The sequence below is a fragment of the Corapipo altera genome, unplaced genomic scaffold, assembly GCF_003945725.1.
Source record: "Corapipo altera isolate COAL_440 unplaced genomic scaffold, ASM394572v1 50, whole genome shotgun sequence".
NCBI lineage: Eukaryota > Metazoa > Chordata > Aves > Passeriformes > Pipridae > Corapipo > Corapipo altera.
In genome coordinates, this window is record NW_020884889.1 from 11460446 (window position 1) to 11478756 (window position 18311).

The 18311-nt window shown below is 46.0% G+C and overlaps 1 long non-coding RNA gene across 1 annotated transcript in view; it reads right to left on the bottom strand.

Moving 5' to 3' along the window:
* Nucleotides 1-2018: 2018 nt before the first annotated feature.
* The window catches only part of LOC113947743, a 110048-nt gene continuing 93755 nt past the window's right edge, over nt 2019-18311 (bottom strand). Inside the window, exons 2-3 of the long non-coding RNA XR_003527845.1 lie at nt 12468-12595; nt 2019-2159 (exon numbers count right to left, since the gene is read on the bottom strand). This is a non-coding gene — a long non-coding RNA (uncharacterized LOC113947743). The remainder of the gene's footprint in view (nt 2160-12467; nt 12596-18311) is intronic.

The following is an 18311-nucleotide window of genomic DNA, read 5'->3' on the forward strand; positions in this document are numbered from 1 at the left end:
GGGGGAGTGGAGAGAATATATCGCCATGCTGCTGGGGTTATTATTATGCAGCAAGGGTGAGGCGATCAGTGAAATAAAACATTTATAAATGGTTTCGTGCTTACAGTAGGAGAGGTGGGCCGGGGGGGCCGCCCAGGCGCTGATCACACAGTGCAGGCTGCAAATCGATAACCCTTTCCTTGTAATCCCAGTAATTGTGGGAATCACGGCTCTCTGTTAAAGGGACAGCGGACTGCAGTGGGGGGTGTGGGGGCTGCGCTTGCAAAGGCCCTTTCCCCCAAGGGCCCACCCTGGCCTCCCCAGCTCTGCCTTGAAGGCAGCTGGCAAGGGGCAGGGGCAGGCTCTGGCCCCACCGAGGACCATTTCCACAGCCCCCTTCACAGTTACAGTAAGGCCCCTTCTGTCACCTGTGGCATCCTCCACCCAGGGCAGGACATGTCCAGCACCCCCGGCTGAAGGCAAGGAGGGGAGAGAGAGCAGCCCCCGGGGGTGCTCTGTACCTGTCAGATCCCCATGAATCCAGTGATGTTTTGTTGTGTGGCAGAGAAATGAGAAGGACTGGTGAAGTCCTGGTTGGAATCAGCCTGGTGTGAGCCACCCCTGGTCCTGGGGTGCCCTCGGGACAGCACCCCAAGCCCAGCTTTGCCCACTGCCCCGTGTCCCCCAGGTGTGTGGCTGCGGGGCCGAGGTGCCCGGCAGCCTCCAGGGCGGCCGGTGAGGGGGGTGCATGGGCAGGAGTGCCGGGGGCATGGGGCCCTGCTCCTGCCCTCTCCCTGCCGCTGACCATCTGTCATTCAATTAGGGCTGGGAGGCAGCTGAGGGGCTGGGGGGAGTGGGGCTGGGGGTCAGCGACCCCGCGCACAACGGCCTGCTGCCTCGCAGACGAGAAGAAGTTCAAATGTTAAATGCTCTCCGGCCCCGGCTTATCCAGGGCACTCGCCTTTGGAGGCAGTGCAGGGGTGAAGGGCATCAGTCATTAGCACTTAGATTTCAGCTCCGAGGCTGACCCTGCCTTCTGTTGGGGGATTTTGGCCTGAAAAGCCTTAACCCTTCCAGGGCAGCCCACACTCCTCTCCGGCCCCCACGTGGGTAGCCCCAGGCTGGTGCTGCCTGGCCAGGCTGCTCCTGCAGCCTCCCCTGTAGCCTGGGGCTGCCCCCCGGCCAGGTGGGTTTGGGTGAGAGGAGGGATCCCCGCAGCCCTGCCCACAGCCGGCCTCTTCCCTGACCCCGCTGAAGGGGTGAGCCAGGGCAACAAGTCAGTGCCAGCAGGGAGCCACGCTGTGGCCCTGTGCTGGAGGAAGCACACACGACCTGCCCACCCACGGCTGCACTTCCTGCAGGGTGCTTGACACCCCCTCTCCTTCTTACAAACAGACCAGAACAAATTGATGAATTGAGCTTCCACTATGCTAATTTGGACATTATAAATATTTAACTATCAACCCTAGCAGCCAGCCAGAGAGGGCTCCTCTCTCCTTTACATGCCACTTAATCTAAAGTAAATGTTTGTCCCAGAAGTAGCTAGGGCAATCTGGGCATCTCATTCCCTGCCCCTTCCTCCCTCAGGGGAGCCATGTGGGTCCAAAAGGGGATTTTGTCATATTTGACTCATTTCACAGAGTCTCCCTGCTGGCCTGCCTCCTTGTTTCGGGTGTGTTAAGAAGCTAACCTGAGGCAGAGCTTGAACTGAGGCACTGTTCTGACTAGGAGAATTCTGACACTGTGCCTCAAATCAGACAGGTCCCTGACCACATCACCCAACACTGGGGCTGCTCTGCCTGGAGCAGATTTCACATGTATCCAGAGGTGGAGAGACTCCCGACTCAAGATCAAGGCAAGGAAGAATGAGTTACCATGCTCTTTCAATAGAAACTCCTCTGTGACATGCAAACCCACAACATCTATAATTTCAGTAGGATGACCCTATGGCCTTCATTTTGAGGACCGATTATATACCCCTCGTGATATCAGCATTTGATATATTTGATAGATTTTCATGTTTGATATACTTACTGTTAGCTGCTGAAGGGGAGTAATTTTCTTTTTCAAGATGGGAGCACATCAGAAGTGTTTGTTAATGATTTCAGAGCTTTGTTTTTCTGAAGGGCTTGAGCAGCTGCTTGAAACTCTTGGCTGTAGCAGTTTTGCAAGTTATTCACCTTAGAGGCAAAAGAAAATGTCACTCAGAGTGGTGCAGGGGTCTGTGGGGCTTCAAACAGCTCAGCTGGGGCTTGGTCTGGTATTTTTAAAGCATTTGTGTGGCAGCTGTGCCACTCACATGAAGCAGCAGGTCTTGGGAAGTTGCCTTTCTGTTTCTGAGCTCTGTCAATTTGCTAATGAGAAGCTTATGATATCTGTTACTTATGCTGACTCTGTCTCTCACCTGCTGGCAAAAAGTGAAGTTCTGCTCTAAGGCAGAGTGCCCTGGTTCTTTGGTACATCGCTGGGGTGGACACCGTGTGCCACTGCACAGCCAGAGCTCACAGTCCCTCGTGACAACCCCTGACTAAGCACAGAGCATGGCATGATAAAATAAAGGCTCAAACTGTGCCAGGTGTGTCAAGAAAATACGGAAATATGGGTTTTCATTACCTGAGCACGCACAGTGACATCAACCCCTACATTAAAATACACACAAAACCAGGAAACAATACCTTGCCTGTAAATTTTTGTGGCCTCCCTCACACCCTCATCCCCCAATAATTTAGAAACACAGGGAATGTTGGTGGTTTTTTGTGCTGTCTTGCTCTCCTTTGCCTGAGACAAGCTGGCAGCAGGCTGGTAGGGTCCTGGTAGAAGGGAGGGTCCAGCCCATCAGGCTGTAAAAGCAGGCTAGGTGCTGCACTGGAGATGTGAAACACTAGTTACTTTGCTATAGGGTCAGATATTGGATTATCAGCAAAAGTTGATCCCAGTCACATGGCAGATCTTACATTTGCTGTCATAAAATCTATCATTATTTAATAGGCATGGAAATCAAATTCTTCTGTGGACTATGAAGGAAGAATCTTTTAAAAATGTCTGTTTACCACAACAGACAACATATTGATCATCAGTTTTGAGATCTCTCAGACAATTCAGAGATGTGTGTGCACACAAGCTGGCAGCTTGCTTTGCTGTGTTTGCTGCCCCAAATCAAATCCCACTAAATGCCATACACTCAGCTTTCTGATCAGGTACATTTTAAATTCTTTAAAGACTGCTGTTTTGTTAAAGACAAATACTAAGGAAATTACATAGTATCAACCTGCCTCTAGTGATACTCACAGGTACACACAGTGAGGAGATACACTCCTGTCTTTTGCCACAAAAGAAAAACTGCCTTCTCTGGATGAAGCTCACCTAGTATTTACCACTGCGAACAGCCTCATCTATTTTAGCAGCAGAAAGGGGCTGATCTTATCCTGACTTGAGTCAACACAAATTTTATCCCTGGTATTAGGGTCACTGGGATGGTTAGAAGGTGGACCAGGTTGCTTTTTTCTTTGCAAAGTCTACAAGTACTGTATCCATCCCTCAGTCTCCCCATTTCTGCCGTGTGGTCCCTGGATGGGAGCTGTGGGATGAAATTGAAAGGAAAAGTTGCAATGCTGGTGTGGGACATGTAGGAGCTCCAGCTACAGCACCATCCCAGACCTGGACTCCTCCAGCTGGTGACAGAGCTGTGCCTGTCCCTCCTCTGTGCCCTGGTGAGGTAGTTCAAGTCATGACAAAGGGCTCTCCTGGGTAAGGACTAGTAACTGCAGGTGACTTACGATTTGCACCAGATTTCCTGACAGAGACAATAACCCATTTCTCATCGATTGCAATAAAGTGTTTGTAGATGTGTTTTTCCAAGTCCCTGTTTGTGGACACTCCAGGGCACTCCACGAGCTGCCACGGCTCCATGGTCCCCAGGCTGAGCCTGCTCTGTCCCTGGCAGCCAGTGGCACCTCTGTGACACCCAGCACTGAGGAGAGAGGAGGGGGAGCGAGCACCCTAAAGCCCTCTAGCTTTAGAACTAGCACAGTCTTTAATCTGCGCATATTTTAAGGTGTGGGGATCCCATAAATCCTTCCACATCTGGGATCGCTTGTAATGGCCAGTGTCAGGAGTTTACAGAAGAGCTTTCCTAAGATCTAGTGCCCAGAATCAATAGCAGCTGCAATTCCAGGCAGGGGGATAGGCTGAATCCCGATTTGATTCTCAGGTGTTTTCAATTGTATTTCCAGCAAAAAATTATTGTTGTTAAGTGATTCCTCTGGTCTGGTTGTGCCTTTTGAAGTTGCCTTTTTTTCTTTGAGCTCAGATTCCTTGAGATCCTCTAGGTGCTCTGTCCTCAAGCTCGCATGTATCTAATAAACCTGACAGCTTCTCGGCAGATGTCTCCATCTTGTCCATTTTCTCCTTTATTGAGGAGACAGTCTTCACCGGAGAGTGCATCTTAGCTAGTGTGGCCAAGGCAGGCTCCTTAGAGAGCTCCCAGAGACCCAAGTCATCTACTCCAGCCATGGAGGAGCAAGGGGACCTTGCCTGGCAAGGTAGAGTTTGAAACACCCTGCAGCTCACACTCCATTCTCCATTTTCTGCCTTCCCCTTCTTTTGTGTGTCTGACACCATCAGCTCCCATCCGACTGGAAGCACTCATGCTGCTCTGGGGTGAATTTTTTCAGGTTTCAGCCACTCCACCTTCCCATGGGGAACACCCCTCTTCATTAACATTGTTACCATTCCGTTTGTGCAAGCGCTGCCTGGGAGCACCAGGAAAATGGAACCTGGAGAAAAAGGCTCTGTTTTGCAGTGTTTGGTCTGGGTCACAGCATGCTGGCCAGGATTGCTGACTGGACTCTGTCCTCTCCATGAAGCCCTTCTGGGTCTGTGCTAAATCACGAGCAAGTTTGGGCCAGACTTCCCTTGGCTGTCCCAGTTTGCTCTGAAGTGCCTACATCTGAATTCCTTGTGGGTGGAAGAAAGGAACATGGAGGTGATGGACAGCATCTGTAATAGGAAATTGCTGTCTGCAGATGTGTGTGTGAAGGAAAGCCTATGTCAGACAATGGTATCAAGGGATAAATTCCACAAGTGAGTGAATCCATCTGAGTGTAAGACACAGGTTGTGCATTTTCCTCAAGAAGGAGCCGAACAGCTTCAAGGATATCAATCCACTTTATGAATGATGTGGTTTCCCTAGCACTGCCCATGCTTACTCAGTAGGAGAGAAGACAACAGGCAAATAAACAGATGTTTGGCTCATCTTGGACTAGGTTTTGACCTTCCTCCTTTTGCATTTAGGTGGAGCTATGCTGGCAGTTTTGCTTGAGTAAAGAGTTTGATTACATTCCTCTCTTGAAGGAGAAATGTGAGAGTGTCCAAGCTGAAACACCTTCTAGAAAATGCAACCTTCTCTCTTGGCTGGCTCTGCAGGTGGGTAGTGTGCAGTGGGAGATGCTCCAGCTCTTTTAAAACAAGCCTTTGCCCACTGAATACAATGGAGAGAAGCTTTTACCACCTCTAAGTATAGAAATTTCTCCCGCCTTTTCTTTGCACAAATGGAAATCTGATTGCTCCTTCTAATCTTCCCCTGTACACCTGGTGTTGCAGTGACCAGTGACAATGCGGCCCTGATAAAGACTTCAAGAGTGGACCTATTATCTATATCCCAGAAATGCTCAGATCATGTGGGAATAGTTAAAGGTAAGAAAATATATAACAGGTCATCTGTCTTTCAGCTCTAGTCAGCTCAGAGGTGGAAACAGATTGACGCAGCTGGGTGCAGCCATCCCGCTGGAGCCTGCAAATGCCGGCCAGCAGAGCTGCAGCAGGCACGGAGCACAGCCTGTGCAGTTCCCTGGGAAGCTGTTTGTCCGCGGGGGTTTGGCTGTCAGCTTTGGGGCAGCCAAAGCACTGAAGCTGCTTGCTTGCCAAGCCCACTCTGATGAGATAGCTGGGTGTGGTTCCCTGTCCTGTAGGCACGTGGGGTGACTTGACCTTTTGTTGATCCAGCTGCCCCTGCAGCCCCAGCACTGCGCTGAGGCCAGTGCTTGCTGGCAGAGGCAGGGAGCTGGCTGGCACCTGGGGGCAAAGGATCTTGGGTGCATGAGGCAATGCAGACCCTCCCTGCCACCCGGCCCTGATGCTGGGGAAGAAGCTGGATGCTGAGACCTGCAAGCCTGTACACTGCTCTCTGGGTATTTGCTCATACACAGTATTGTTGTGGGCAGGGTGTAACCCCTGGCCTCTAGTGCAGATGGCTGCATGAAAACAATTAATCTTTTGGAGAGCAGTGAATGGAAACATTAGTGCCTCGACCCCTAACACAGGTGAGCATCACTGCCCAACATGAAGGCCTGTGTGCATAGGGAGCTTTTGCTGACTGCAAGCTTTTGGAGGCTTGTGAATCTGCAAGAAAAGGCAGAGAAGGATGGAGAAATGGAGTCAGGGATGCACTGCACTCTCCTGGACAAGCACTGGGGCAGGAGCCTCAAGGAAAGCCAGTGAGCCCCAACGGGTGTGGGCTGGCCAAGGGACTGGGAGAGGTGGGCAGCAAATACCCCTTGCTCTTATTCGTTCCGTGGAAAAGGCAGCATGACATGGCTCTTTGCTCCTGGCAGATAACCTGGAAGCCATCTAACAAATACCCCAGCTTCACCTATTTCTTATCCCAGGGGGAATCAACCATCTGCAGTTTTGCTGGTTGTGCTGGACAGGAAGGCATAGTTCATTAGCAATTTATACGTTCAGTTTGTCTCCTAAAATGGATCTTTCCAGCAGCAGGGATGTGTCATTTCCCTGTTGAGATGCTCCTGCTTTCACAGTGGTGACTCCCAAGCCAATCACTCTCAGTTTGAGCTGGAGTTACCAGCGTATGTAAATGACATAAATAAGCTGCAGGAGTGGGGTCATGTAACTGTTTTGTTAGGTTCTGCCCTGTCAGTCCTATGTCATGGATCCTGACAGAATATTAACATGTTTGCATATGTAAATGTGTTAAAGAGAGCATCAGCTGAGGGAATACATTAAACCCAGACGTCCTTCCAAGTTGATTTAATCTGACAGCACCTCCATTAAAAAAATAAAAAGCATCAGTTTTCCCTTTGTGACTTGATGTACAGTAATTAGCTTGTTAGAGCAGGAAACACCTCCTTTCATAATTGATTTTGCACCCCTTTTACTTGGATATCTCTGACAAGCTGTTTCTTTTTCCCCAAGGACACCATCAGTACTTCCCATGTGTTTGGAATTTCATGAATGTGAATAATGAATATGATTTATCCCTCCCACACTCCCATGCACAGATAATATATGTAGCCAATTTGTGAACTGGACCTTGCATCAGAAGGATTGGTGTCAAAGTATTAATAGTGCAGTGACCAACTGTGCACAGGAATTGGGGCCCAGCTAAGCAGTGATTTTCTGGGCTTCAGCGAGGTGGGAACAGGGTGGGCCACGTGTTTGTCACCGGGGAGGAAAAAAAAAAAGAATGAAGATTTTCTGAATGGTCCTGTGTATCTAAGTTAGCATGCCAAATTGGTTGCTTATTACAGCTGGCACAGTGCCTTAGCAGGCTAATGTGTTAATAATGTGTAATGTTTCTCTTAGGCAATGGCACCACTCTTCATTAGCGCGTCTCAAGCCCTGTCACTGTTGCTTAGCTCGACATTTTGTTTCTGATGTTCGAGTGAGGGTATTTGAAATCAGGGTTTCAGATCTGCTAATACATGTCACACACTCTTTAAAAATGGATTTTAAAAGGGCCTCAATAATTTTATGGCTACTAATAACATTTGTAGCTATGTGAGCTAAGCTAATGATAAGAGTAATCAAATTTCATGTTTCACGGCATAAAATGAGCAACTGTAGGGGTCAGGAAGGTATTCACTCCCTGCCCTCCTCCCCTGGGAACCACTGTCTTTTCCGGTTGGTTCAGTAGATGAGCAGTGTTTGGGATGTGAAATAGCACAGTGCTGCAGGGAAGTTCAGGGTCTCACACTGTACAGAGCAAGGATCTTATTCATAAGCATCAAACTTCTGGTTTCCCTTAGCAAATGGAGCAAAACATTTGAATGATACATTTGTTTTGCACTAATTATATCCCACGCTGGCATCGAATGCATGAAGTTGAGCCTCCCAATTTTTGTGGCTGTTTGCTCAAGTTCCTTAAATTTGACATATGAGCCTCATATTTCTGAGTGGCCTCAGCTTGGCCAGGTAACCCATATCCTAATTTTTCAATCAATGAGGGTGCTTGTTCAGGCTTTTCTCAAATTTCTATGTTTTCACTCTCTGTATTAGCAAGTTTTTTTAGAGCATTTCTTTAGCACTGAGAATAACTGCAAGAGGCATCCGAGGGAGCCTGGAGTCACCAGCAAACACCTTCCTTGGCAGGTACCATCACAGGACCACAGTGGGATTTGGCAAGGCAACAACTTGTTTAACTGATGTCTGGTTTTGATAAAGACTTTCAGTCCCTTGTTTAGCCAAATAGTGCCTAGAGCACTTTCCAGCACCCATACTTTTAGTGTGATGTGTTTTTTAAAACCTTTTAGTGCATTGTGCCAGTGATGAAGTGATGAGCCTAAAAGGCCTCACTTAACACAATGTGTAATAAACCAGATTGTGCTGAATAAAAAAAATCCAGCACAGACAGTCAAAAAGCTCTCTGTGTTTTTTAAGCAGAAAAACAGCTTTAATAATTAAAAAAAAAAAGAGATATTTTCCAGAAAACCTTGGCATCAGGCTTTGCCAAGAGTATTTTTTGAGGTTTGGACTAGATTGCCATGATGAGGGGGCTTCCTGGTACATCAGGGAACACAATGGGAAAGGCTGAAGTTAAAGAGCCTTTAATTGAGGCCTTCAGAATGGTAAGTATAACACTTCATTGCTCTGTTTAGGGGATTTTGAGTATCTCTACCATCAAGGCTACATTTGTCTGTAGGATTAATCACTTTTTGATCCAGAGGGTTTAAGACAGACAGCTTACTAGGAATGTGCTGCATGGCTCTCCCAGGCTGGCAATTAGCTTTGTTTTTTCATATTGTCTTGTTTATTATGCTCTTCTTCATCTCTTTTTTTTTTTTTGACCATCATGTTAATATACTAATTGATTTTTAATCCATTTTAATTCCATTTTTAGCTGTGCTTTTGGAGGATTTTTTAACAGAGGACTTTTATTAAAATCTCTGTGTCAAATACAGAACAAGAAAAACTCCTGCTGCTGAGCAGAGAACAGGTTTGTGTATCGATGACACTGCAAAGAAATCCTTGGAGAAACTCAAAGACATAATTTTGCTCTATTTTAAGGCTTTATCTCAAGACTTTCTGAGGTTCTCCTGCTTGCTGAAAAATCATTAAGTATCTGAATGATGCCCAGTACCACTTAACTTGAACACAAACAGGCTTCTTTGGGACATCGTTTGTACCTCACATGAAAGAAAAAAATATGTCACTGGAGCTGTTTGTGTGTCCACTCAGGAAGCTGTCCCCTGCTCTCAACAGGCTGTTTTCTCCTACATATCACTGGCCCTGAATGGCAGAGAAAACACATAACCCTGTGCCCATATTCCTAGTCCTTTATGGGCTAGCACAGAAGATGGAGGATGTCTTTATTTCCTCCTCACGTGTGCTGTTTGAATGGAGGGGTCAAGCAGGGAGGGGTTCCTGAACTGTAGACCAAAAACATCCATCAAGACTGTGGCTGGGAGGCATCCATGTGCAGTTCTCACATGGGATTACACATGTATGGGACCTGTGAGCTGTCAGCAAATAACACAGCACTTGGCAAAGCCCCCCCAGACCTGGCAGCTTGCTTTGTGGCTGGAACTAACCCAAATGTCCTTGAACGCTACCTAAGGGCTCGGATCTTTTCTGTTTCCAGATGAGGCTTTACCCTGAATCTGCTGGGTGGCCTTGGTTAAGGCAAGTTCGCTGCTCTGCATCCATTTCCCGCTTGGGAACCTACGGGAATGATGCTGACCACTTTTATACAGCATTTTTTTATACCCTGAGGACAAGCACAATCTCAGAACTGCATATTGTTGTGTAGAACAGCGCTCGGTTGATGTAACTACAGCATACCAAGCCAAAGCTTATTGAAATACATGGGACTGCAATGAAATGACTTTGGTCAGTTTTGGATCAGATGCTCAAAGCTGTAAAATTTTTTTTGACCTTCTGACATCCCCAGTGTGAAGTTACTAGCACAGCCAGAGCTGGATGCAGCACGAGCCACGCTTTTCTGTCACAGGCAGTTTGTCTTTCTTTTTCCTGGCTCTTCTTTTAATAAATGTAACTTTTTCTCCTATGGCTCAGGCATTGTGTTGAACCACCCCAACAAATGTTCTCAGGTTTTTAAAATATTCGCTATTAAAGAGATCAGGCCAGATGTGTTCTGCTGCCTTCATCACTCTAGGTTGTGTACTCTGTGTTGAAATGATTATTGTCATCACCCGGTGAAAGGCAGCTGATGAAAGACTCTCTCTCCCTCTGATGAGCTATCTATCCGCCCCTGCCCAGTGCAGAGTGCACAGGTTTTGTTTTTGAATGATATATTGCTGTGTCAAAGTGGCTTATGTGCTGCTTAAACTTATGCTGGTGAATGATAGAGAGTATGTATTAAACAATCTCACTGCAATGGGAGCTGTATTTTCTCATCTCCATCTTTGGGAGCACCAAAGCCAACCCCCACCTCCATGAGCCCAGCAGGGACTCCTGGACAGTATGTCTGGGTACATCTGCCTTCACACTGGACGTTTTCAAAGGAATACAATTGGATACCAACCATTTTAAGTCTTTCTAGAAGACACAATTGTCCTTTTTCCCCCACCCTATTCTGTTGATGAAGGAAACTGTTCTACATAACACATTTTGAAATGTTTTGGGTTTGGGTACCTTTCCCATAAAACCTTTTCTGTTCTCAAGTAGTGTAGCTTTTGTTTTTCCACTTGCCCCCCTTTTACTCCACTTTAATCCTATTTTTTCCAATTCTTTGCAAGGTTCAGCAACAATAGCTAAGAAGGGATAGAAGAAGAGGAAGCTGTAATATTTCCATTTTGGGTCTATTGCCAAACTCCCAAATCATCTCCCAAGGAAAGGTTTGATGAACAAAACATATTAAAAACACCATTTTGCCTTGAAAATGTTTTGAATGGAAAACTCAGTTCTCAAAGCCTTCCACACTTCCACAGTCCTCCAGTGTATCTGGTGAATTCCAGCACTGCTGAGCAGAGCCCATAACATGAATAAGACCTTTCCAAACAACTGAGAATAATTAAAAAACCCAGGGTGCAGACATTTTCCCTGTGTAGTGACACAATCAAATACTTAACCAAAAATAATGTAATGAAAAGTCTAGGTCACAAAATGGAGTACTTCAGCCTGGAAAAACAGTTTTCTGACCTTCTGGATTTCCTCTATCAGAGCACTACCATGCAGTGAGCAAACCCTATTTCTTACAACAAAGAAATTTAGCAATCTGCGAGGCTGTGTCACCTTGCTGGCAGAAACACTGAGCGGCAATAGTGCTGAAAGTCAACACTAATAGCTGACACCAAATTAAACTGCCAGAGTTTGTGTGATGTAGTTCTGTCACCCTTTGACACATTTGATGTGAATTCAGAGGCTTCTGCTGTAAACTCATCAGCAGAGCTCATGACGCATCATCTTTACATATCTGTCCATCCACATTTGTCAGCAAACCGTGAGCCTCAAATGACTCCAGCCATTGGGATATAGATTGCTTTACCTTCAAGTATAGTAAATAGAGTGTTTTAACACTTGTGATACCCTCAGCTCCAGCTTTTAACTGACAGAACCTTGTTAGCTGCGCTTCAGCCTTTCTGTGTCCACGCTGAACATGGTGATTGATGAGGGCTGATTATGGCAGTGGGGTGGCCCACCCCTTCTTAACCTGTGGCTCAAATCATCTCCAGTTTGCCCATGCAGAAGAGCAGCAGGCACACTCTTAAGTGTCTTCATGAAGTACCTGATTGAAAGGCCACAGCCAATTAGGTTGAGCTGAAATGGACACTCTCAGGATGTCTTTGCCTCTCAATTTGCCGTGTGGTGCCTGCAGAGAGCAGGCACTAAAAAAGTGCTGATAGCCCTCACATCTGCTTCACCCAACAGCTCTCAAACCTGGGCCTGGTGTTTCAGCCCAGGAAACATGGCAAGGTGGCTGTGCCCTTGCTTCACAGCCTTGGACTAGGAATGGCCCCGGCCATCTGGGGGTCAGATCCTGGTGCAGCACACAGTGCTCACAAATGTACCTCACGCTGTTGAGGCAGTTGTTCACTAATGACAAATAGATAACCTCCCCCCCAAATAACATGGCATTTCAAAACACAAACAACCCCCCATGTGTATTTCTCCCTGGGCAATCTGGAAGGGATTTCTAATGTTTATTTTTCTGTAAACCGTTTAGTATTTCTGCAGTTTCAGACTGATGTCTTTTGGTTAAGAGTTCCTAGTTTTCCAACTAATTTTGGACTTACTGGGGTGTCCTCGGAAGACAGCAGGGATCTCCTCAGATGCTGGTGTGTGTGTGAGCGCTGGACTTGATATGATGGTCTGAGCAAATGGTGAAGAGACTCACCAGATCTGTGCCATGCTTGTGTCTCCCCTATGGACAAGAAAGGAAAAGGGACTGCACTTTCTGTTTATGTCTCCATGGTATTTAACCTATGTATAAACTTCAATAGAAACTTATTTGCCACATATTGCCCCAGCAGGTTTAATATCATGAGTAATTTTCTTCCACTGACTAGCTTTGCTAGTGTAAATTACCATGGTGAGAAAACTGTATTTAGGCTCACAGGAGGAAAAAACAGACCAAGAACAATAAATCTGATTTTTTTTTTTATAAGTCTGTTTTAACATACAGTTTAAAATACTAGCTTCATAAGGTAGTATGCATGCAACCATTCCTATTCAAGTGTGAGCTATAACAGAGTGGGAATAGAAACATGATACCCTACAAGAAAAACACTCTATTTTCACCCTGTGTCTCCAAATCTCCTGCTTATAAAGTACTGCTGTAAAAACATTGCATGGTGTCCCATGTTCCAATAACCCTTTGCACCACTAAAATTGTTTCCAAAATATGGTAATAGAAGATTACACTTGCTCTGGAAAATTCTAAACTCCATAAATTTGTAAAAAAATTGGGAAACAAGTATAAGCTTTAAAAATATTTCCCATCAACTGCCATTGCTGCTTTGTGACCTGCTTCATTTGGAAACTGCCGTGGAGTGCCATGGTGGAAGCAGTTCGAGATCTCAGACCCAGCTCCTGGGATTTAATTTGACACCCTAAACATCACACTCTTGTCCTCTGGAAATGTCTTTCCTTGTTAGGATTCGTCTGCAAGAACTGAGTACAGCATTAAAACACAATTTGGAAACAGACAATTCTTTCCTTGGCGTGGAGCTGCTCCCATTCCAGGTGCCTCAGGAACACCTGAGTGGCCAGGAAGGGCCTGAGTGGCCAAACTGATGCAGCTGAGAGATGGAGCCACAATCAGCACCAGCCTTCAGCCCACTGTGTCTTGGGGCATCTGGGGCTCACTCCACGTGCAAAGGGGATTGCAGTGGAAATGCTGGCAGCTCTTCATAATTATATCACTTAGGCACCTCTGTAATTACTGTAGAGGCTTCTGGCATGCAAACAATATTAGGGTGCATCTTGTGCCTCACTTCTTTGATCTGCCTGTGTGGCAAAGCTCCCGAGGACAGGAAAGCATCGCTTCTCCTCACGTGTTTTAAAACAACTAGTTGTGCTCTCAGCAGTTTGCAGTTGCTTACTAACAGCAGTGCCAATTGGATTAATTCAATGCTTACTTCAATTTCCAGATTTCCTGTTAATAAACTGTAGAGTCCTGATGCCCAATGCAAGGTGCTCTGTGGACTAGAGCTGTCTCCGTAGTGTCCCAGGGAGGAGAAACATTAAACCTGCACCTACAGAAACTATTTATAAATGCACCTGACTTTGGCTTTTGTGTCATGTCATCACTGGGACCAGGGCTGTTTGTCCTTTCTTGCACCTTCCACGTTGCCAGCAGGGAAATGTAATTCCCTGTCTGTAAAGGAGCTTGTCCCACCTCCTGGATTTGGCACCTTCTGAAGTAACAAACAGTATAAGTCTTATGAGTACATTTTATGGCACTCTTGATCAGGTGAAGGTTTAAATCAGATGAGTTAAAATGGATCATGAGACGCAAAGCAGCCATCTCTGACATTACCTGGACTATGGCCAGTACACCACAGCATTCCTGCAAATGCACTGCTTGTATGAGCAATAACTACCTGGAGATAACACTACACGACAAGCAAAAACACAGCAACTAAAAACCATGCGTGCAGTAAAGGGTACAACTCATGTGAGGCAGGCAGTGGTGGCCAGGGAAGTGATGAGGCCCAGGGAGGTGTTCTCCACTCAGCCTGCAGCTCTCAGTGTAGTAACTTTATGCTGCATTTTCTTCTCTTTGGATGCAGTCTCCTACCCAGACTGCAGCAGCCCAGTAACATATCTCACACCAAGGCGTGAGGTAACTGAGTTCAGGGTGGTGCCCAGCCAGGACCAGTTGGGTTGTGTGCATGACAGATGGAGGGCTTCACAGCCTTGTCAGAGAAATATTTAAACAAAGTAATTTAAATAAGTTCTCTGGATGATTAGATATCGTAGCACCCTCTTCTGGCTTTCTGCATTCCCTGGATTGTGACCACCTCTCTCCTTTGAGACCATTTGGCTCACACGGGTTTGCTGTTCACAATTTTGGAGTTGCATTGGTCCCAATCCTCTCCCAGTTTCTAGAACCACATGACTTTCTAGGAGAACCTTCAAACTTGTGTTTCTCACACTAAGTCCCTTCACAATTAACCTTTTTGTGCAACTTTTTTAGAGCAAAATCTCCTTTCTTATTTTTTCAGTTGGTGACCATGGGAAAAAAAACCACCTGACTTTGCACATTTTGTACAGTTCTGACTGTACTGCTATGGAGAGAGTTACTGCAAACCCATGAAACCAGAGGGGGAGATCCTGTGTGAGGAGCAGGGACTGCCACAGCCAGCAGAGTGGCCTCAGGGAGCAGCAGAGTGGGGAGGGCCCTGCCACCCTCAGTGCTGCCACTAAGGCAGTTGGGGGCTGGTTTTAGGGGGTGCTGCTCCCTCTCCTACGTCCTCACTGTGAACCCAGAAACAAGTAATTATAATTCATAATATGGGTGTGCAAAATTTTCTCTAAGAGCTAATTAACCGTGAGGGCTAATATTTCTGATTTAGGGTCCACGAATGTCATTATACCATTATAAAATAAACTCTAGAAAAATAATGTACTTTTAAAATAAAACATTGCTTTCCTTTTACCCAGTAGGTTAAAGTACTTTGTTCCATGGTACCAGCTTTACATTTTTCATGTCATGGTGAAAAGGAATTTTTTAATTATAATTTTAATGCATCTGACCATATTTTGTTATGATACATTTTGAACCCAACTTGTAAAGGTGTCAGAAGAAAATATGTCTATTCCATAGAAATATCTGAACCATAAGAACACAGTTGAAATAACATAGTGCTTTTAAAAGAGCCAATTATTTATTTCAACTGTGATATTACATCTGTCATTAGCACATGTGAAATATTTGTTGTGTTATTAGGAAAGCTTCAAATTCAACAGTTTCAAAGCTCTCAGAATTTACAGGAACACAAGGTACCAGGTTATGGCTCCTCTGAAGCAGTTCTGGTGGCAAAAATCATCCTTAAATCCATTTTAACTACTTTCCCTTGCTTTCCCCCTTCAGGTGACAAAGCCACCCCCCCATGCCCTGCACCACTCCACATCCTTCACTTTATTCCCTCGGGGCACTGGGCAGGTCAAACACTGTGTAAGTGGAAAGGGGATTATCTTTGCTTTGCAGGCTTAGCAGCTGAAGAGCAGAAATCATCACCACATCCCACTAGCAACCAGCTGGGAGAGGGGCTGGGAGGTGCAGGAGGAAGGTGCTATCAGCACCCGGGGTAGCAGAGGGGCTCGTTGAGGGTCCCTGCTTGCATGGGGGCATTGTGGCCTCCCTGGGACACACATGGCAGCTGTTTGCCTGGGTGCTGCTGCCGTGGCTTTGTGTGCTTTGAGCCCAACCAGGTCACAGACACTGGGCCTTGGGTTCATGGACTGTCATTTGACTCGTTTTTAGTGCCAAGACTGTGTGTGGGCAGAGAACACAGCAGCCAGGCTGAGCAGTTTTCCAAAGACCACTGAGGTGACTGGCTGCTCTGCAGCATTGCCCCTGCCAGCATGCACCTCTCATGATCAGGGGTTGGGCTGCCTACCTGGAGCTGAAAACACTTGGCAGATGTTACCTGTACTAAACTCTGTGGATTTGTTGAAGCTGCAGCTTTGCTTTGTCTGTCTTGGCCTCACTCCTATAGAATGACCCATGTCTCTCCTCACTCTCCTTGCAAAGGCAGCAAAACTGTTGAAGTTATTTTTTTCCATTTTGGCTGCCTGGCTCAATCTATGGGGCTTAAAAACCCACTTAAATCACAGCATACTCATAGATCAGTAATAGCAGCACCACTGCTCTGACAGCAGCAGGAGATCACAGTGAGTGTACCGAGGGGACACGCATGCAGCACCCAAGAAAAATGTTTTTCTATCAGGGGGATGCTCTGAAGCTGTGAATGAAAACACAGCTTCATCACCCTCCTGAGCACAGAGTTAGTGGGAAAAACTGCTTAGATGCTTGGCAGTCAGACAGGAGTGCCTCTTGGAGAGCAAAAGAGGAAAGGATCGGGATGGATGTGATGAGGTTTTGATCAGCACAAGTAAAGAATTATCAGTAGCTTCTTCAGCTATGAGAAAAAAGAGGATTGCAGAGGATATTACAGATTTAGATCTTCCTTTGTTATTTATACCATGAAACTTGGATCTCCCTCAACCCTAAGCTAAATAAGAAGTCTCTGATACTTTGTATTTCCTTAACACTTTCTGTACCAAGCTCCTCAAGACTCCTAAAAAGCATCTCTTCGAAGCAGGACTCAGAGGTAGTACCTACTCAGACCTTTGGCTTAGTACTGATGCTCACTCAGCCCAAATCACTCCTCAACCCTTTTTGGTGGCTGCTTTTTGATGGCAGCTTTTTGGCATATCTTGCTGATAACTCAATATAGCTTATACACCTAATATTTCTAATAGGGGTGCTTTTCTCAACTGTCTCCCTCAAAATGGTTTAGTGCAGGCATGTTTTGATATTTCTGCCTCAAATTTCCCCCTCCACCTTTATACCACTCAGTTTATACCTCCCTGTCGAGTGTGTGAGCCCCAGAAGCCAGTGCTGGAGGAGCACAGCTGATGGGAGGCTGCTGCCTTAATAAAAGCAGCAACAGCCTCCAGAAGCCTGACACTTTCTCCCTTTCAAGCAAACATCTCTTTCCCCATTTATGGTGGACCAAAGGTCGACGACAGCAGCTCTGCTGTTTCCAGGGCTCTGCTGAAATCTTATGCCCTGGAATTGCTGTCAAGTTTAATGTTCGCATTTTATATAATGAAATAGCAATTGTTCCAGCTCTGCAACCTGCATGAATTCACACTGAAAAGATCGAAAATTTCAGGTGAATTTTCGCAAACTGCTGAAACCTTCAGCCAGTGGCCTTACCTTGGATTAAAAGCAGAGGTAAGCAGTATTTACTCGGGAAACTGAGCACCAGACATACCTGGAGAATTCTTTCTGAACCTAATATCAATGTATTTGAGAGGAAACCATCAGAATATTTACCCTTTTGTACAGCTTCATCGACCTTTTCTTACAACCTCTTGTTAGTTTTTCCCTTTACAGGTTTTGGTATAGATCCTTGGGTTATAAGTCTGCGGTTCTCTGACACGTTAGTGCTTTGTAGAAAGGAAGGTCTCTCTGTTTTACACTTTTAAAATACAAAACCTCAAAATGATTGCCTCTTCAGTAGTATTTTTACATAAGCATGGTCTCATCGGCGAAACTCCCATTGACTGTTATGGTTACAAAAACCATGTCTGAACTTTAAGGAGAAAACATTATGCTTAAAGGTGACAGTCTGGTGTTCCCAGTACCTTCAAATCTGGTAGAGCCAGTGGTTTACCTAAATGCCAAACATATGTCCCTTTCAGTAAATGAGTCATAACTTGGGGCTGCTTGGAGGCCCCTCTGAAATACCTGAGGACAATTTCCAGCATTTACAAAGCCAACTCAGAGCTGATGGGTTGCTTCACAGTTCTTATGCATAGTTCATTTTATAATTGCTGTGAGCAGTCCCAGAGAAGCCTGCTCTTCACTCCAATGGGGGAAGCTGCACCCTAAGGTCTAGCTA